This window comes from Aedes albopictus, chromosome 3, assembly GCF_035046485.1.
Source record: "Aedes albopictus strain Foshan chromosome 3, AalbF5, whole genome shotgun sequence".
Taxonomy (NCBI): Eukaryota; Metazoa; Arthropoda; class Insecta; order Diptera; family Culicidae; genus Aedes; species Aedes albopictus.
The window spans coordinates 372,983,797-373,005,636 of NC_085138.1; the positions used below are offsets into that span (position 1 = coordinate 372,983,797).

The window sequence follows — 21,840 nt, forward strand, 5'->3', positions numbered from 1 at the left end:
AGAATTTTTTTGAAGGACTTTATGGGCGATTTTTAAATTTTCTTAAAAAATCCTTCGAGTAATTTCTGGAAGAGAATATTGAAGGAACATCTAAAAAATGTGAAGAATTTTGAGAATTCCGATAATAAATTGAAACAAATTATAGGATGCATGTTAAAAATAGATACATTTTCTAAAAAAAAATCATGGAATAAATTGAATTGCTATAAGGTTTTTTATTATAAACAATTTTAAGTTAAGTCAATCGTTTTTTAAAGCTTTTAGCTTGGCTTTTAGTATAAGTCATGAATTCTCAGAATTTCATTGCATTCGGTTCATTGAATCCGGAGATATTAGAGCTTAAATTTAGCTTTCGGATAATTACGCTTTTTACTAGAAAAGAAACTATCTAATTTTAAGTAGAATAGCCCAATCTTTCCCAAATTTAGACCATTGATAGACAACTAGTTGACCAACTTGCAGTGAAAATTTGAGTTTTCGATGCACTTTCCGAAAAGTTACAGCTAGTTGACCATTTTTTGAAAAGTGAAAATTTTGCCTGTCCCGATCATATTGTCTATCCCCTCTATCTCATTGGTTCCTTGTGTGAGTATATAGGGTAACCAATATAATTTGGACCCCCATATATTTTGGACCCCCTTTATTGGTGTATTATCACAATTTAATGATTTAGTTTTAATGAAGAGATGACGAAAAATTTTAGAATCACCCGCTAAATTAGATTGTTCTGCACAAGCAGCAATCATTTCCTCACTGAAAATATCATTATTTGCCTTAAAATTACTTTTGTTAATCTCGTCATCCGTGCGAGTGTCGCGGCATGTTTACGAAAAGAGAATGTGGTGCTGGAGAAACTTGCAGTTGCAGATGGAAACAAAAACGTTTATCATTCTAGCGCTTTAAATTCGCAAAGTTGGTTTAACCAGCGCACAGTGAAGTGGTCCATTTTGTCCCATTTTGCCCTTTTTTCCTACAAAAAGAGAATCAAAATTTACTATCAAACAACTAACACGATTGTAGATCATTGAAAATAGCTGCAGGTGTAATTGGAAGTTAATAGGAATCATAAGAATACATGAAAGATCCTTTTAAATGCTCATTTTGCCCCATATGCCCCAACAACTGTCGGATATTCACATTTTTTTCCTAATTATGAATTGATTTTTACTGGTACTGACTTAAAGTTGATTTGTTTTGCATAAACAAAAAGCGCTAGATCTTTGATCACCAGAATTATCTTCGGGAGTTGTCCTATTTGCCCCATTTTGCTCTAATTTCATGAAAAAAAGAGATTTAAAATGTATTTATGAAAAAAAATACTGCTATGGAACGTTGAAATTAGTTTTAGTTGCAATTGGAAGCTAATAGTTATCATGCGCATATATGAAAGATATTTTCCCTATTTTACCCTACATGCCCCTAAAACTGCTGGATAATAACATATTTTGTATGGTTTTGTAATGTTGTTGAATGCAAAACATGAAGCTCAGGATCATTTTTGATATATACAAATGCGGTTTATCGATTAATACTAGAATCATTCTCGGAATGGTATAAATAGCTGTCCGTTTCACCCAAATTTGCCCTGATTTTTTTTTTGTTCTTTTGTCAGGTTAAGACCATGGGTTGGTCCATCTTGCCTTGCCCTGATTTTTGTCATGTAATGAATAAATTATTTCCCTTATTAGCATTGGTACTGAAACCAGAGCGTTCATGATTAACACAAATTTTAATCATGATTAATCATTGATGATTAAAATTCCAATTTTGGTGGTTAATGATTATGATTAATGATTAATTTGATTTTTAGGATGATTAAAGATTATGATTAATGATTAAAATTGGTTTTATCTATGATTATTGATTATGATTAATGATTAAAAATGGCTCATTGATTAAAAATCATGATTAATCATGATTAATCAATCACAAAAAACTGGAAATGATTAAAATATATTTATTGTTTAACATGTTTTTGAAGTTCGAAAGTAAGAGGTAACTCTGTCTGGGAGATTTTTGAAAAAAGAATTATAAATTATATTATTTAGAACAGCATTTGAACCAATTTAAATTGGATCATATATTTTATATGGTGAATCATTTTTGGTGATGAATGATTAATGATTAGATTGCAAAAACAGTGTGATTAAGATTAATGATTAATGGTTAAATTAGAATTTTTTTTTGTGATTATGATTAATGATTTTGATTAATCTTAATCATTAATCATTAATCATGATTAAATTTATGATTAATCATTAACGCTCTGACTGAAACCAATGTTATCAAAAAGACATATATGACTATTTCTTTAATTTCAGCGATGGGAAATTAAGGGCATACTAGGCATTTTATAAAATATGTCAAAATGCGCTATAGGGTGTCTCAAAGCACCAAGTTATATATATTTAAAATGCCTCATTTAATCAGTTGTGTGCATATTTGCCACAAATTAAAACTAGGGTTAATGCTTATTATACCCTGTATTCCCCACCAAAGTAATATTTATTAACTGTCCTTTCGATTACCTTGGTTTCAGTACCAAAAGTCCATCAGTTCGGACATAAGCAAATGGGGGATATCAATTCATTCTTGAGGCGACAACAAATAAGGGCAAATTAGGGTACAATGGACAGCTATTTGTACCCTCCCGTGAATGATTCTAAATCTTATCGATAAACCGTATTTGTGTTTATAAAAAATGATCAAGAACTTCATGTATTGCAACCAGTGGCATTACAAAACAATAGAAAAAATGTTATCATCCAGCAGTTTTAGGGGCATATAGGGCAAAATAGGGAAAATATTCTTTATTTATGTGCATGATAGCTGTTAGCTTCCAATTTCAACTAAAACTAGTTTCAACGTTCCATTACAGTATCCATTTCTTATAAATACATTTCAAATCTCATTTTTCTATGATAATAGGGCAAAATGGTGCAAATTGGACAACTACTGAAGATGATTCTGGTAGGTAATAACAGATTCAGCGCGTTTTGTTTATGTAAAAAAAGAAATTCAAATCAGTAACATTAAAAATCCATTCATAATCATGTAAAATTCACAATTTCCAGCAGTTGTTGGGGCATATGGGGCAATATAAGCATTTAAAAGGATCTTTCATGTATGTTTATGATTTCTATTTACCTGTAATTACACCTGCAGCTATTTTCAATGATCTACAATCGTGTTAGTTGTTTGAAAGTATGTTTTGATTCTCTTTTTGTATGAAAAAAAGGCAAAATGGGGCAAAATGGACCACTTTCCGTGCCGTGCGGTGAACTTCACATACCAAAACCAGCGGCATTAAAAGATCCGTTTTTTTGGGTCGATTTTCCCACTGTGCAGCGTTTGTCAATCAAGTAATTAGGATTTGATCCAGCATATTCAAGTGGCATATTAGCATAGAATATGTAGTTTCAAACGGGATTAAACACCGGGTGTCCAAAATACATACTTAAGAGGGTCCAAAATATATTGGAATGTCCAAAACAGTGAAAACTGATGCTTTTTTGAAGCCATTTTCATCAAATTTCCAAGCAGAAATGACCTTGTGGGTGTTTTTAACGGACAGTGCAGAGGGGGCGATCATACTAACATTATCATAATGTGTAACACCCTCTGAATCTGTATGATTTTGACTTAAATTTAAACTAATGTCCTCTAGGGGTCCAAAATTCGACCGTTACCCTAGCTGGTCTGGCGATACTGGGGTAGCATCCACGGGCGATTGATTAATCTCAAAGTCAAGCTCACTTAAGCTTTTAAATATCATGTTACAGTTTGGAAAATAGAGTTCGAATTTGACGCACTTTTACAAAAAGTAATCTAAATTTTAACTGTGCGGTTCATACCTATCTAACCTCTCCAACCAAAGAACGAGCGAAAGAAAAGAAAGCGCAAACAATTGCGATCGCTAATCCTAGCCCCCTTCTCATAGCCTCGTAACAACCAACGAGTGATGAGGGTGGGTGGTTTTGTTGGCACTCTACTACGTCCGGCTCTGGCTAGGCCACAGGAGATATGAAGCCATCCACAATCAATTCCGGTCGGGCAGGCGAGGGGCATAGGCAAAGGAGAATCACGGTGCGTGGCTTTATCATGTCAATCGTCGTCCATCCATCGATGGAACACGCAAAAACGGCTACGCTCAAAAATGTGTTCGGCCTGCACATTTTTAGTAAACATCCATGCCGCACATGACTGTGTTCGAAACACACATTTTTTTGAAATTGCTCGTACGCTCATATGAGCATGTATTTTGCAATAATTTCGACATGGCAACCTCACTGGGTTTATAAACCACCTTCAAATACCGAAAAATATTGATATTTTGCAAAAATGTGAGCGTGCGAGCAATTTAAAAAAATGTGTGTTTCCAACACAGTCCCTGTGCGGCATGGGCGCTACTCAAAAATGAGAGCTTTTATTTTAGAGAGAATGGGAACAACTTTAGATGGACTTGCAGTCAGTCAGTGAAGCCAAAGAGCCTAGTACGACTCAACCAGTCAACAGTACTGATCGCGATCGATCGAGCGATACCATGGATCCTCATTCGTAGCTTATGAGCTTCGTGGATTCAAATCAAGAGCAATGCGCGGCGACCACGACGACGACGATGATGCCGGGCCGGGATTGTTGTGAAAGGGAGGCACTCTCGGAGAAGAGGTTCAATGGCCATCGTCATCGTCTTGCAGAAAACGAGAAGATCGTGTGGACGATCATCGCTCTACCGAGCTGGGTCGGTCGTTTATTGGTTTTGGTGCTGAGCTGCTCGCTCTTCGCCTTCTCCTTTGGTGTTCTCTGCTTACGAGGGGTCGTGACCAGGGTGACACAGAGGGCGGGGTGTTGCCGTTGCCTCTCCCTCGCTTCATATCCAGTTTTAATTCATTAGAGAAATTGAAAAATGAGTCCCGGGTGTTGGAAATGAAATAAAGATTAAGATTTGTTTAACCTTTTTTACAAGACTGGAAGACGGAGGCGAAATGCAGAGGGTGGCGCAGAGACAAACGAGGGGAAGGAATTTCAATTCACACCTTGTTTTCGTTGGGTTTGGACGTGATGAGTAGACTCTGTAGAGTGACCGTTATGATTCAAATTTTAAGCTTGACTCATATTGGCTTTGATGGAGTTAGGATGTATCAGATGCATGATGGTATGGTCATAGAAAAATCTAGCTTATCCTCAAACTGGAGACAATTAATAGAATTGCTGTTGATTTGATTCTTTATACCTGTCGGATCGCTTACCTTTGATCACTCGACAGAAGTGTTTTCCAACTTTATAGCAAAATCGAAGGTTACTATTTACGGTTGCACTAGGGTAAATGTACCAATAGTGGTGCTATTAGTAGCTCCTTGTAGTAAAATAATTGAATAAAATTGATAAAACCACAAAATAAAAAGTCTGAAAACGTTAATCGGTAGTTTTTCACTTAAATTTGCTAGAAAAAATGTAAAAACCATTGTTTATTTCAGTTTTTGCTAATAAATCACTTGCACCAACTATAGGTACACGGTTCCTATTATGGAGGTAAAATTTAATATTGGTTCCTATAGTGGCACAACCCATTGAATTCTTATGGGACCCACCACTATAGGAACACTACCACCACTATAGGTGCGAAGGAGCAAACAAATTAAGGAAAATAATTGCTTAAAATAGTTTTTTCGGCAAATCCTGAACACAAACCCTATTTAATGTTATTAATTAGGTATGATTCATCTATTAAAAATGTCATTTACAAGCATTTTGGTCGAAATAGTGCTAAATTGCCACTACCACCACTATTGGTACTACCTCCACTAAGGGAGCTTTTACCCTATATCTTTCATTTAGTGAGAATTCTGTAATGTGGGGGGGGGGGGGGGGTGGTATTTCTTTTATTTTATTTTCTTTATTTTCTAGCTTACAGTCAAAAAGTTCCAAAGGGTTGTTCGAAGAACGAATATTTTACGCTGCGTTGTTAAGTACACATTGGGTGATAGTTTTGCATTGTAAACAAACATTTATAATGTATCTGATTCCCGTGGTGTGAATCATATTACCTACCATAGGTGACTACCAGATTTACACCCTACCTTACCCTACTTACAAATACAGGTAATCTTCGATATAACGTACAAACAAATTTTCTCTTTGTACGTTATATCTAAGTGTACGTTATATCGAAGCAGAAAAAAATAATAATTTGTATGCTAATGTTGTTGTATTCGACGTGAAACTAACCCCAAATAATGATTTCGGTAAAATTTACAAAAACAATTATGAAAAACATGAGTTTTTTTTTCTAAAAAGTCATTCCATTTTTTGTGCTTCGATATAACGTACATTTTGCTTCGATATTTCGTACACCAAATTTTTTCCCAATTTGCCCTAATTTTGGGTAACATGGCTAATGCTGCTACGAAACATTGATTTGAGTGATTTCGTAGTTTATCTGGGGGTTATTAGTGGAAAAAAATATTTTTTTTTCAATGTTGTACGTTACATCGAAGCAAAATGTGCGTTATATCGAATTTGCTATATCGAGGGTACGCTATATCGAGGGTACGTTATATCGAGGATTACCTGTACTACCGAAAAACCTTGCTCGTTGTATTCAGTGTGAGCGTGGTGCAGTTTTGAGATCAAACAGACGCCTGAAGACCTTTTCGGCCTAAATACCTTTTCGGCCTAAATACCTTTTCGGCCTAAAGACCTTTGCGGCCTACAGATCTTTTCGGCCTAAAGACCTTCTCAGCCTAAAGAACTTTTCGGCCTAAAGAACTGTTCGGCCTATGACCTTTTCGGCCTATGACCTTTTCGGCCTAAAGACCTTTTCGGCCTAAGGACCTTTTCGGCCTAAAGACCTTTGAGGCCTAACAATTTTTGCGGCCCAATGACGTATTCAGCCTAATGACCTATTCGGCCTATTGACCTGTTCGGCCTAATGACGGATTCAGCCTCATGACTGGGCCAAAATGTCCCTATTTGGCCTATTCAGCCTAATGACCTTTTCGAAGAACAGATGTTTTCGAATCCGTAGCATATTTACATTTGTTTTGCTGTGAATACAGTCAAATTCCATTTAAGTTGCGTTACTTAAATGGAGGGACTTTAATGGAATTTACTTTAATGGATTCGACTTAAATGGAGGTTTAAGTGTACCTCATCTAATTCAAAGATGCTGTGTGACCTGTTAAGTTTCTAGAAACAGTTAGTCTGGTATTACTTATTTAAATGTTTTTCAATGTGTTTCTTACACATCCGAAAATGTTGATTCTAAACAATCGATTGCCACTAGGAATACCTGTAAACTTTATATGTTCACATTTTTGTGGAAGCTTTATTGTGATGTGATGTAACTATTCTGGACATAAATCAGTGTCAAATGTTTCAGTTTTAGTTAAGAAATTGATTTAATGGGATTGAACTATCTTGTACCGACTTTTCGAACCCTCTAAGCAGAATACCCTCTTCTAATGAGTGTAATCAGTTTCGTACCTTTTAATTCCGCCCTAATTGCTTATCCTTTGACAGATACGCGTATTTCGACTACCACTTGTAATGAGGAAAATTACAAGTGGTAGTCGAAATACGCGTATATGTCAAAGGATAAGCAATTAGGGCGGAATTAAAAGGTACGAAACTGATAACACTCATTCGAAAAGGGATTGAACTAGTTTATTTCAAAGAAAATTGCATACCTCCAGGCGTGTAATGGCCAATTTCAAAATTTAAATTTGCCATTTATCAGGTGAATTCATGAGTTGTGAGAGTTTTTACGCGTTATTCGTAAAAGCGGCATCATTATTTTTAATATTTTCAAAGATATTCAACTATAAATTTAAATTTGTTGAACAAAGTTCTATCACGTAGTTTCATAAAGATCCACTCGATACTGATTTTGCAGAAATTCTTTTGTTAATATTAGAATTGCTGCTACAAATGTTATCTGCAAAAGTTGATTTAATGTTGGTCTTAAGCACTTTAGATTTCGATGGTTCTAGGAAGTGTAAGCTTCGTTGGATAAATGTGTAATGTTTTTTTTTTTCTTTATTTAAGAGGTTTTCAGCTTGAGGCTGGTTCGCCTCCTAATATGTGTAATATTATTGTTACTAAGTGACATGATTTGGTATCGCAGACCATGTGTAGACATTCACATTAGATAAACTCCAACCGCAGCTAATTTTACCGCCCAATAAACGCAAATTAGACCTAATCTGATCGAATTACAACAAATTTTCACAACCCTCAAACATCGATATCATACCCAATAATCGCCGACGTTCGGGTCATTCCTCCACCAAATGATCGCAACCAGTGGAAATCGCTTGTCCGTCGGTAAAATTTCGACGGAGATGATGAGCTATAAACCGCGAAAAACAAGCTCCCGAAAAAAAAACAGCGCCCCGTTCTCCGGCACTGTTTGCGCTCATTGTTGGGTACCTTCTACCGAGCATCATCATCGGGGGGCGGTGCTGTTAACCAGAGTCCGACCAACTCGGATCGGAGCCGGGCTGGTGGTGGATCTCTGTGTATCATCGCATCTCATTAACAAGCGCTAAAATTACACGTTAGCCTAGCGGAAAATATCTGTTTGATTGAATAGGTGGATTAATTAACGCCTTTCGCTATGGACCTGCCTGTCTGCGCCTCTATAGGTAGGGAGCTGATGGATGCTGCGAGGTTGTGTCGGAGGTGGAACATCAAGTTTTATGATGGGTTGGCTGGGTTGGATGCCTGCCATGGCTAATGAGTGTATTAGGGAAAACGAGCTTGACGAAATGATCGGGATGGAATTTCGGGGAAGCGAATGAAGACTTGAGAGAAGCAGCAGCAGAGCTTTTCATGGTGGCATGTGAGAACAGTTCATCTTCTTTTGAGGTGATGGGTTTTCGATCAATCTGTTTCACATTTTCGAAGATTACCGAAAGAATACGATATTCTGTGATATGCTATTTTATGAGTGTTCCACCTTGTTTATGACGGTCAACATATCTCAAAACAAAGCCGATTTCAATATCGGTCAAATTTGTTTTAAATGCAAATCGTCGACCTGAGCTTATGTTCTATTCCCTTTTAGCAATGATCCAACAAATGCCACGGGCTTTCAAATATCAACTTGAATTCTACTTCGGGCCAGCTACGATCCATCTCAAGTTGATCCGCTGGCTGAACCATAAACATATTTTCTTACTTCTACAGTGACTCAATTTCATATTCGTATAGAGATTGAGTTGGAACCTCATTGACCGTATTTAGTTGCTACTCCAGGAATCGCCAGATAACGTCACAAAGCTGTGCGCACTGACAGTTCAGCGAGCTGAACTTAGTTTCTAGCAGGTATTCGACAAAACTGCTTTCCGATAGAATTTCGGTACAACAGGTAATAATCGAAATTTCCGTATTACACCCAAACTTCCATCTAGCTCCCTCTATTAAAGTTGAAAAAAAGCAGAGTTAAGAGTTAAGAGGCGTTTACGACGTATTTAAGGGTTAAAAGTTAAAGAGTATCCGAGAACTTTTTGGAGTTTACGTCACCTGATCTACTAGCGTTATCAGTGATCTATTGGAGCATTATGAATAAAATTCATGCTTGCACAGCCCTAAGGAACTAAGTGCTGTCAAGTTGTGAGTTCATTTTCTGTTTGTTATCTCTAGCCTTATGATTAAGGTTCATACTCACACAGCCTAGGTAGCCACAAGGTAGCTATGATCTATCGAGTGATGATTTCGATGGTACTTTACAGGTCTCCCTTGAGTAAAGATCATCGAATCGGCGAGAGCTACTACATAGTTGTATCTATTTGGATCATGAATAAGGTTGATACTCACGCAGCCTCTGGCATCTATCCATCAAGTGTTAAGCTCTGTGATTGTATAGGTACATCCGATAACTCCCTGGGGTACAGGTCATCGGATATACAAGCGTAATCAGTGATCAATTGGAGCATTATACTTGAAATTCATGCTTACGTAGCCTCATGCAACTATGTGCTGTGAAGTTTATAGCCTGTTTGCTATAAACTATACTCTGTAGAGTATAGATCATCGTATAGTTTGGCTGTCTCAAAGAGATTTATGACTAAGACCCATGGTCTATCAAGTCATGGGTTCTATGATTGTATAGGAGTGTCCGAGAACTCCCTAAAGTTTAGGCCATCTGATCTACAAGCGTAATCTATTGGAATATTATGTATGAAATTTATGCTTGCATAGCCTCTTGAAACCATGTGCTGTCAAGTGGAGAGCTTATTATACATTTGAGGATCTCCAAGAAACCTCCTGAAAAGCATTGAAAAGCCTCTGAAACCTCCATAAAATCTCCGTTCAATTCTCTTGCGATACTCTGCAGCCCCGTCAAACCCTCCCCCTGAAACCTACTAAAACGCCCTGAAGTGCCCTGAAAAGCATTGGAAGTCTTTAAAATGCATTGAAACGCCTCTAAACCCCGAATGGAATCTCCGTAAATTCATCTGAAAACTTCTGATGCCCCCTAAAACCACTCTTAAACCTGCTGAAACGCCTTGAAACGCATCGAAATGCCCCATGAAACCTTTGTGAAACTCACCTAAAAGTCTTTCTGATACGCCTTGAAACACCTCTGAAACCCCATGAAATCTGTGAAAATCACCTGTTAACCTCAAAAGCTTCCTGAAACCCCCCTAAAATCTCTCTGAAACCTCGTGAAACGCCCTAAAATGCCTTGAAACGCTTTGAAACGCCTCTAAAACCCCCATGTAACCTACGTGGAACTAGCCTGAATCTCCGAAGCACATTGAAACGCTTTAAAACGTCTCTGTGATCCCTCTGAAATCACCTGAGAGCCCATGAAGCCCCCTAAATCGCTTCTAAAACCACCTAAAATACCTTGAAACGCTGTAAACCGTCTTGAAACGCCTCTGAAACACCCGTGAAGTTCATCTGAGACTCTGAGAGCCTATAAAGCCCCCTAAAAGCTCCCTGAAACCTCCCAAAGCGCCCTTAGTCACCTAGAAACGCCTCTGACCCCCCTTCTTAAAATTCCCTTGAAATCCCTCTGACCCTCCCCCTTTACATCTGCCAGCCGAAAAAAAGACGAAAAAACCCGATGATATCCACAAAAGCTTTGCCGTCTTTTCAGTAGATATACCGACTTTTTGTGAGATATTTTTACTTTTTGGGTTGTGTAAACGTGTATTGTCTTTCCTGGCCGTTCGTTCCTTGTTAAAAGCTTGCTGGGAACTAACAGACATTTTCAGTGTTACTGTGTTGGTAACCTCTAGTTTAAGGTGAATACAAAAGGAATGTACCCCGAACACCCGTGGCACCGGTCTGGGTACGTGCCTCTGGAGCCGACCTACTGATACCGGTCGGGCTGAGCGGAACCTTAGGAAAGATCGGGTAACCAACCCCGGTGATGACTGATCGTAGGCTGATAGGGAACGGGAAGTTTGCTTCTGCAAACCTGAGGGTCTGTTCTCCAGGAGGAGCTGCCCACAACAGCGTGCGTCTGTTTCCCATTTTGGGGTGGTTGATAGACGTCCGAGAGTCTGGGAAGTATTCTATGGACTATGGTTTTCTGGAAATTAAGAGATTGGTATTCGGCACTGCGGGCCAGCCGGTCCAGTTCATTCGAATCTCGCCGGGGACTTCGAGAAGGTGATGAACTCTCATGCCTGCTGGTCAATATCGCCTTGAAAGGTATTCAAGTACTCATAACTGTACACCTGCCTGAAACGTGAAGCAGCAAGGGTCGGACTGGTGGTGAACGCGTCAAAAATGAGGTACGTGCTGGCTGGAGGAACCGCGAACAACAGGGCAAGCCTGGGCAGCAGTGTTATGGTGGACAGGGATACCTTAGAAGTGGTGGAAGACTTCGTTTACTGTGGAATAACGGCAGATATTTGAAATTGGTTGAACAAAACGCAGGATATTTGAATTTTAGTAAATTCCATATTTTTAAAAGTTGTAAAACTCGATATTGAGCCAAAACTCAAAAACTGCTCTACTTAAAAATTTTTTAAGCACGGTTTCGAAATCAGTGCTAAATTGTGCTTCAAAAATGTTGGTCGTTGACAGAAGTTCATGGCTTTCGTTTTATTTTGTAAACTAGTGTAATCAGCTTCGTACCTTTAAATTCCGCCCTATGTTGCTTATCCTTTGACAGATACGCGTATTTCGACTACCACTTGTAATCTTCCTCAGTGTCAGTTATCCACTCCATTTTAGGCTGTTCCATGAAATTCAGTTTTCTTGCAATAACTTTAAATCCATTTGTTTCTCGTGAAAACTTTGTTCCGAGCACTTTTAAAACTATCAATGAGGCATATTTTTTCCAAAGAACTCAGACGAGTTAACTTTGCTTGAATTGTTTGGTTTTCCATATGATAATCCGTTTTTATTCAATATAATTTTATGCGTCGATTTTTTCGCTATACTTTGTTCTGAACACTTTTAGAGCATCCAAAAGCTCACAACTTTGTCGAAGACGCTAAGTTTCAATCTCATCAACTTTCAGAGTTACAACTGCTTTTCCAAACCTCAGTGTCAGTTATCCACTAACTGACAGTTATCCACTGGATAACTGACACTGACGAAAATTACAAGTGGTAGTCGAAATACGCGTATCTGTCACAGGATAAGCAATAGGACAGATCGGTGAAGTACTAGATTTGTAGTAATGAGCTCTATTTTAGTATGGTGAGAAGGGCAATTCTCAGTTTCTGCAATAAAATGGTGCAAAAAGCGTGCTGCCTGAACGTTGACCAAGCGTATCCTTTGGAGTTTACCCTTCCACTAACAACACCCAAAATCCCGTGACACCTAGGCCTGAGAGATCGTAGAGTTGTCTACATTTTTCATAGGTGTCCAAAACTAACCATCCTTTCCCATTCCTCAGCAGTCGCAAGGACGTGGCCAGGACAGTGCTCGACCATTGGAGGATTGCGTCAGTCTTGTCTAAGAGTCAGCGATTACTCCCAAATCTTTGTGATTTGGTTCGGGCGGGAAGGAGGCAACCCTCATAACAGCGGTCTAGGACTGTACCACCTATGAATTTGTGCGACTCGCTTAATGTTAATGATAATGCTAATGCTAAAATGGTGCAAAAAGCGTGGGTATTATGATTCCTTGCCTAATTTGATGCTGTTTGAGCAAAACTTTGAGCAACAGTGTTATTGTTTTCTCCATTTCTTGCAACATAAACAACATAGTTATCCATATAAAAAATCATAATACCCACGCTTTTTGCACCATTTCTTTGCAGAAACGGAGAATTGACCTTCTCACCATACAAAAATTCAGCTCATTACTACAAATCTAGTACTACACCGAACATGTCCCATTAGGGTGGAATTTACCTAGGGTATAACTTTTATCACAGACGTTGGATCACTTTGCGGTCTTCGACAATGTTGTTTGGTATGTAGTCACCTACAAAAACAAGGGTTTGAATATTGAATGTTTATAGCGCCACCTAGCGGCAAAATTCGAAAACTTAAGATTTCTACATACATTTGGCCAAGATTTCCCAAACAAACTTCAAGCTCGTTGAGCGCCCCCTTAGGCTATATCAATTTTGCTCAAATTTTTAACGTAGCTTGTGGGAGCTTTCAGGAGGTAAGACTTGTCATTTTTCAAAAATTTTGTTGTTCATATAAGTTTGGGCTACCTTACTCTGGACCCATTGTGCAATGATGATTACTGATTAAAGGGTCGTTGAAACAAAACAAACAAAGAAGTTTTATTATTTCTTTCTAGTGATACATTAAAAATCTCAGAAAAGCTTTCAATGATATTCGTAAGAAACAAATATTCTAATCGATTAGTGTAATATTAGTAACAATATCATGAAATGAGCTCACCACGTTTCATTTCAATTAATTTTCCAAATGGATGAAGGCACTTCTAGTTTGTTCAGAAGATTTTAAGGGGTTCATACGTGGCCGCCATTATGGCCATAATCTCGAATATCGCACCTAATTTGGTAATCTGAATCTTTTTGCAAAGTCAAAATAAACAAGTACAATGTAGTTAAAAAAATGGATTCCATGGTATTCCACCTTAACTGGACTTGTAGTAATTTATCTGATATTTCAATATATAAATGGTAAAACTTAAAACGAATCTTCGCCACGTTTTTATAGATCCCATCAGTTCACGCCTCTGTTTTATTCACTGACCCATTAAAGTATATTCCAAGAATTATTATTCGTAATTAGTATGCAGAAATGGCGACCTCCAACAAAGTCTTCTCTTTTTAAGTCTGCTTTTATACGTCGGCAGTCTGTCTTCCTTCCTTCATCATTCCACAGACCACAGAGATGGTCATCAGAAGAGATTAACTCGAAAAGCTGATTGAGTTTTTGGATGGTTTCCTACACATCCAGCACACGGTTCGAAAGCTTTTGTCAATCATTAAGGCAAATTTATGTAAATTTTTCGACACATCATTAATTATTTTGATTCCGTTAAACACTGGCCGGCTTTTAATGCCTTGCCATAATCGTCGGCCCCATCATCCATCGCGGATTAATTTGAATAAAAATGGAAAATTCAGCTTCCTTCATCTTGGTTAGTATGCACAGCGTCAAAAATCCTAACAGCATATTGCTCGCACTCTTTCTATCGTTCAGCAAGTAGATTTCACATTTCTTTCCTAGCTATCACACTCACATCTTTCTCCGGTGGGTGGCTTCATCCCTCGCTATAAAAAAAAAACGCCAAAGCACGCCGTGCCAAATTTTCGCACCTTTTTCGCGTCACTTTTTTACTAACTTCCGCAAATACCCGCCGCGATTTATAATTATCACATACAATTCACAACTCCGCAACACGGTTGCTAAGATCAAAGCCTACCGAGATGTACGTCCACGTTCTAAATCGACTTAAAGACGACCGGTATTCAAGCCAGACGCGGCCTGCTGCTGCCCAGAGAGTAATTTAGCCTTTGACAGAAGTAATTAAAATACCTTCAAAATGTATGCAAAAAAAGAAAAAAAATCGCGAACCCGATTCGGGCTAAAGACACGCGTTTGCGCAGTAAAAAGACGCGACGACAACGACGTTCGTTCGCTGGAATGATTCTCTGTCTTTCCGGTGATTTTGCATATACACTCCGAAATTTGCACACTAACGACCGACGAGGACGATGACGTTCTAGGCGGCTAGGGTTGCCATCGTTGGATGTGGTTTGAAGCAATGGGATTCGTGCCACCTGAGGTTATTGATGAGCTCGTTCCATACTGTTTTATTTTACTAACAATACCTGATTTAGTCTTTTAATTTTGACCAATGAATACTTCTTCTCTAAACAACTGTGTACAGGATTAGGCCAGCATAATGTCAACCCGACTAGAAAAATATATCAAGTTTATAACACATTGTGTTATGATGATATGAAATTTTTCTATAACTTATTTTGTTATAAACTAGATGCAGAATGATGTTAAAATAACTAAAACTGTAACAAAAAGTACACGGGTCTAATCAAAATAATAACATATTTTATTATAATCAGAACAAAGTTATAACACAATATGATATAAATTTTAGCTTCAATAAAACTAGTTTCTATCATATGTTGATACAATTGTGTAAAATGATGTTCTGAATGTCAAAAAATCAGAACTAAATTATTTCACAATGAATTATCGAACAACCTTTATAACATAATATGATACAATTGAGTTATAATATTTTTAAACACCAATGATGTTAAACATGATTCTATCACAATGAGTTATACATATCATGGTTTGTTATAATTATGTTATATTTTTGTTAGAATCTTCTGGTCGGGAATATGTTATACATATTCAGATTATCGATAATTTATTGTTTTTTCAAATGTTTTCCATAAAGTCCAGTCGCCGTGAGTGTGCATGCACGTATGGTTTCCCTACCCTGGTTACCGCCGTCCCATCCGTGGAAACGAAAGAGCAAGCCGAGAATATCCCAAGGAATATCCTTACCGCGCCGAAGGCTATGAAGAATCGAGTAACGTTTCTTTTTTTATAAGTTTTCAGTGTAATTTTTGCGCGTGTCTGAGTGCCCCCTTCACTCCGGACCTAATGGCTAGCTCCCGGCAAACGGATTTTATTACAATTTTCATTTCCCATTTTTTAGGGAAAAAATGTACATATATTTGCACCCGCACGAGCGCGAACGCTCCGCGAGGTTGCAGGCAGAGTGGTAAAGATTTGTCACCCCTTCTCTGCAGTTTCGGCCAATTTTTCAGTTGGGGTGAGTTTTTTTTCCAAGCCGGATTCTTCACGAGGATAAGGAACGGAAGCTTGGTCAACCGGCGAAACGAGAGTAAGGTGCTCTCGAAATTGTCCTTTTACCTCTTTGTGGCGTAAACGACGCTGTCGGTCGCTGTGAATATTGTCACCCCCGACGAATATTTCTTCGTGACGTCACACATAGGAGACGGCATGTGTGTGACGAAAGGGACGTTCAATCCATGCTAAACATATTGGAAAGCTGTTCAAAAAAGTTGAACATCGAATGTTATTTATCAGAGAATTTATAGTTTTTTTCTCGATGAAATATGGTTCACGCTTGAAGTATTTTCCAAAAATTCCATCACAATTTTGGGAATTGGAACAGGAACTCTTTTATGTAATCCATGGAAGTTATTAGAGTTTGGACATTTTAGAATCGCACAGAGGTTTTTCATATGCGCACATTCTAAATTTCTAAAATTCTTAGAATGACCTTGTCAGAAATCTGTGTAGAGATTCAACTTGACATTCAAGAATATCACCAGAAATATCTTTTGTGGATTTACACATTTTTCAGATAAAATCGCTGAACTTGTGAAAAAGACAATGAGAAGTTCATTCAGTGGTTTTATCAGTACAGGTATACCTCGATTTAGTGGACCCTCGATTTTTTTTTATTCTTCAATCACTTAACCTAATTTACAGCTCTTTTGTCCACTAGGGCACTGCGTGAGCGATTCCAATTGGAAGCTGTACTTACACTTTGTACAGCGCCTAAATGTTTTCTATTATAATTCTACTAGATCGAACTGGATTCCGTTGCGCTGTTTTCACTATCTACCCTATCATGGTAGAATGATGAGCACGGGGATGTTGATGTGTGGCTCTTGTTCCTTTTCCAGTCCGATTGGGGGTCCATTACGAGTTGCCGTTAGCCGATATCCAGGTTTCCGAGTCCGTTGGAGCATATGCTCTGCAGAGGGTCAGGTGCCAGCTGCTCTCGGGGGGAAGAGCAACTGACGAAAAATTGCATGTGCAGGGGCTGGAACTCGAACCCATGACCATCCACTTATGAAGTGAACGTGTAACCACTACGCTACGGGCCCCGGCATCCCCTCGATTTTATGTGCTTCGATTTTATGTACTTTTTTAAAATGGTTAAATTTTTAATACCTAACCCAATCAGTTTAAATGACTTATAATGCAGGGGTTTTCAGCCTTTTGACATGTTGGAGCACTTCATATCGATAATTCCAATAATTTTTTTTTGGTTTCTAATTCCTTTCACACCATGCAAAACACCAAAAAAGTGTGAACCAAATAAGGAAACGAAATAAAGTGATTGGAGTTAGGAGATGTTACGGTACTTAGTTCTATATCTTTACCTTAATCTAATACTTCCATTCCTGACTTCTTTTTTTTTAATATCTCTCGCTGTCGTGTCGATGATCGTAGTACACTGAAGTTTTTTACGACGGTAATGATACCGCGTAAAAAAAACCGGGTTATTTCAAAAACCGTCGTAAAACCGCGTAAAAAAAGCTTCAGTGTAGGGTATCGGGTTACTTCGTTGGCATAGTAACCTGGTTCGGCCTATCTCAACGTAAACCAGAAACTCAAACAAACACGCATTACTGGATATCGGAAAAGCTATGCGCCAAACAACTGTAACATTTCGTTCAAATTTTAGCACTTTGGAGCATTAAAATTGAATGAAAATGTCACTTTGTTTAGCTTTTGTAGACGCCATGATTCTTCGGCTTAGTGGGTAGTCTATACACATGATCATAAATGGCATGATTCTGGAACATTTCGAATTGACTTTTCAATAACTGAACATTTGATGCGACGGTTAAAGATGCTATTTTGAACATGTGTATTTGTTTTCAACGAATAATAACTATTTTACAAATTGAATGTGAGCCTAATATTGAGGATATTTTTTCGCTATGTACCCAAATCTTGGCCCATCAGTAAAGTGACTTCAAAAACACCGACAAAAAGACGTCAACAACATTTCTTGCGTAAGAACCAGAAAGAACGAACAGGAAGAAATATTTTGTGTGCGGTGACTGTAAAAATATAACACAATAATTGATTTGCGTTGTTTTCGTTACTAAATTAACGCGGGAGCGGTCGCGTCGTGTACTGAGTACACGCGCCATGTAAAATGCACGCTTGTGGTACACAGCGTGAGCGCGGCGTCGCTGCAGGTAATCAAAGACGCGACTGCTCGAGGGTTAAGAAAGAACTTTAGTTAATGTGATTTATTTATAGTTTTTTTTATAATTTGGCTCCGAAAATGTAATTTGAATGTAAGATTGGTGAACAAACAGAGATAATACTTCGTCGGTGAAAAAAATTAGATAATTAATGGTTCTAATCCTTGGAAAGCAATAGGCCAACGTTGTATCCACTAATAGGCCAATTTGTGTACCATAGACCAACGTTACATACCATCGCATCGAATCTTTTCAACTTAATTAAGTAAAATTCTTGAATATTTACGATAGTTTACTTCAAATTGGTGAAACATGCATTGCCTAGAGTGTGTAATAGGGTCAACATATTATTTCTAGTGCTATTAATTTATGAGCTATGGTCAAAATTGTCAATGCAGCTTGTAAATTAGGCCAAGGAATGGTACATATACCCTATATGGGGTGATTCTTTGGCGATATTTTTGCAGATCCCTTAACAATGACAACATTTTTGGCGGCATACAAACTACCCATTCGCCAGACTTTTCCTCAAAGTTTTCTAACTCCTTCAATATTTCTTATGACTATGACTCACCGAGAATTGTTATTAAGCTATGTTCATTTAGAATCCGGAATGACAAAATCACGTATATCTTAGGGATGGAATAACAAACATAAAAGGTGAAGCCCTCAAAACAAAGGTTATTTATTGTACTTTCATGGAAAAATATCATTGAAATTATTTATTTTTATTTTTCACACATTTTCTCACTTTTTCAGTGTTGACCTCTCTAAAAATCTGCACAACGGTGGTAAATTTTAGCAACAACCCCTTCCGCACGTTTGTTCAACAATCAGGTCATCTATGCAGTGTCCTGAGTGCCTTGACTAGTCTGACTAGGATTCCGAAGAAAAATTGCCAAACTTTTTTTTTTATTGCGAAATGAGGGGCAATTCAGTGAATTGAGAAAACGCGAAATTTGAGTGTTTTTTTTTTCGTTGATAGATAAACACTACCCATCTATGACGATACCACTGGCTGTCATGGCAGCTCATCAAAATAGGTAAAACCTCTACATTGTGTGCGTTTTTGAAAAGCAGCACGCGATTCTTGAGGCTGTCATCCTTGTATGAATTGGTTCTCATCATCTTGTTGTAAAAAAACCATGCCCAAGAAGTTCGCATGCAAGAAGTTCGAACTTCTTGCCAAATTTTCAAATTCAAAGCAGATTTATCAACGAACCCAAGCTTTTTTCTTCCGAGGACACTTCCTTATACCATGGTTAACAACATCTGTGCACATAACACATAATGGTTTTGACGATATTAACATTTTTCGTGACTGTCGTACCTTACTTACCTTACCGGTCATTTGAAGAGGATTAGTGTATGATAAGAGTGCTGCAAAAGAATGATGATTATGTTTATTGAGAGCGTCACTAGCAAATGTGACATGATTCCGGATTCTAAGTGAACATAGCTTTATATGCTTGATATGTTTACACTATCTTGGCGTGTACTCAGCGGATTGAATTCCAAAGTTTGTAGCAAATTCCATAAAAAGATCATTGTAATGCTTCGGCAGATTACTGACAATATATTATTGTGATATATTATTTCCAGTGCTGCCATGATAAAATCAGAGCTAGCTAGTCAAGGTTCACCGATTACAGCGCCCCTTCATTGATACATTCCCATGGATGAATTCCTGGAGGAATCTCTGAAGGAACCGCTTGAGCAATTCCTGAATGAACTGCTAGAAGAATAACTTCTGGAAGAATTCATGGAACAACTTTTGAAGAAAATCCCTGCTGAATTTTCTGAAGTAATTCTAGGAATATTGAAGAAGCATCTAAACTGCCGCCACTCGCAAAACAGTCCCATCTTTGCTGGGTATATTCGAAAGTATCGCTGATGAAATTTCAGGAGTTTAAAAAAATATGGAGAAGATTCTAAATGAATTCTTCAATGAATTTCTGAAAAAATAAAAATGGAACATTTGAAGAATCCATAGATGGATTTTCTGTAGAAATACCAGGTAGACCTGTGCGCCGACTATATGTTGCTCGGCGGCGGCGTAAGGGCCGGTGGCAGCTTTCGGTGGCGGCGGCGGCGTGAATCGGCGTGACCAAAATTTGACCATAATGTATTGGAAAAGCAAAACGTTCTACGTACGTACGTACGTTCTAGAATTTGCAGTCTGAGCTTTTTCATAACCATTGGGCTTAAACTATTACGTTTGAAACAATACCTTTTTTATTCCTGTTCGGATCCGTCACTGCGACAAGTGATTAGACCTATTGTGGCATTACCCATATCCTTAGTGTAGTGCATGTTGCATTACTCCAATCGCAAATGAAGGCAATAAAATATCGATTTAGCTACACTTTTTGTTTTGATTTCTTAGAACATTCGAAAGCTAGACGGGCTTGGTGGTCTAGTGGCTACCGCTTCTGATTCATATGCAGAAGGTCCTGGGTTCAATCCCTGGCCCGTCCCTTTCATCCTACTTTGTATCTTTCTATCCACTTCCTCTCTCTTTCTCTTCTCTACGTATACAACTCATGTATATTCATATGATCATAGCCATCGCTAGAACCAGAAACGAATTGGAAAACAAAGTCGTTTCCCTTCCTTCCAACTTCCACTCACAGCACAGTGTATATAACGCCTACAAGTTATGCAACCGAAGCGTGCTGTGCCGCTTGACCTTATTCACCTTATTCACCACACAATCTATCACCTTACGAACACTATAAATAACCCCTATCCATGGATCGCATCACCGACCCAACGGTGACTCCCAGATCTCCCATCCTTTCCGTCTAACAAATACCCCAGTCCGTGCTGGTTGTGGGGATGCAGAGGTGATCTCGGTCTTTAGTAGCAACAACCAGCACACTCTAACATTCCTTTCCCTTCCCAACTGACTATAAAAACGTGGCCGGCGCCGTTATTGATCCAAAATGCATGAGCTGCTAAAATTGCACTTTGAGAATAAGTGGAGTGTCCCAGCCCTTATTCATTTGGATCTCAGTGCAATTGGTACCAGCTCAGATCAATCACGGAGTAGCAACCATTGACATGTATAGTCAGATTTGATCGTTTTTTTGATCTTAGAACATTCGAAAGCTATCAAATTTAATAATAAATATGATCGCACGTATTTTTTTTAATACTAAGAATTTTCGTCGAAAATTTTAATCATGGATTTCTTCAGAAGTTTCTGCAGGGATCTCTCTAAGCCAGATTCTTGAACCACCAGAGATTTCTGCAGAAGTTCCTTTAGGGTTTCATACTGCAGCTCTTGCAGATATTAGTCCAGAATTTTGTTCATGGCTTCCTCCAGGAGTTTCTTTTAAGGTTCCTCCTGGAATTCATTCTGAGATTCTTCCCTGAAATCATTTATTGAGTACAGAACCCCACTAGGAAAGAATTCTAGTGAGAGT

At 38.2% G+C, this 21,840-nt stretch overlaps 1 protein-coding gene across 2 annotated transcripts in view; it reads right to left on the reverse strand.

Moving 5' to 3' along the window:
- Positions 1–21,840, reverse strand: part of LOC109432273 (xaa-Pro dipeptidase) — a 757,159-nt gene that overhangs the window by 545,117 nt on the left and 190,202 nt on the right. The gene's annotated exons all lie outside the window — the stretch shown is intronic.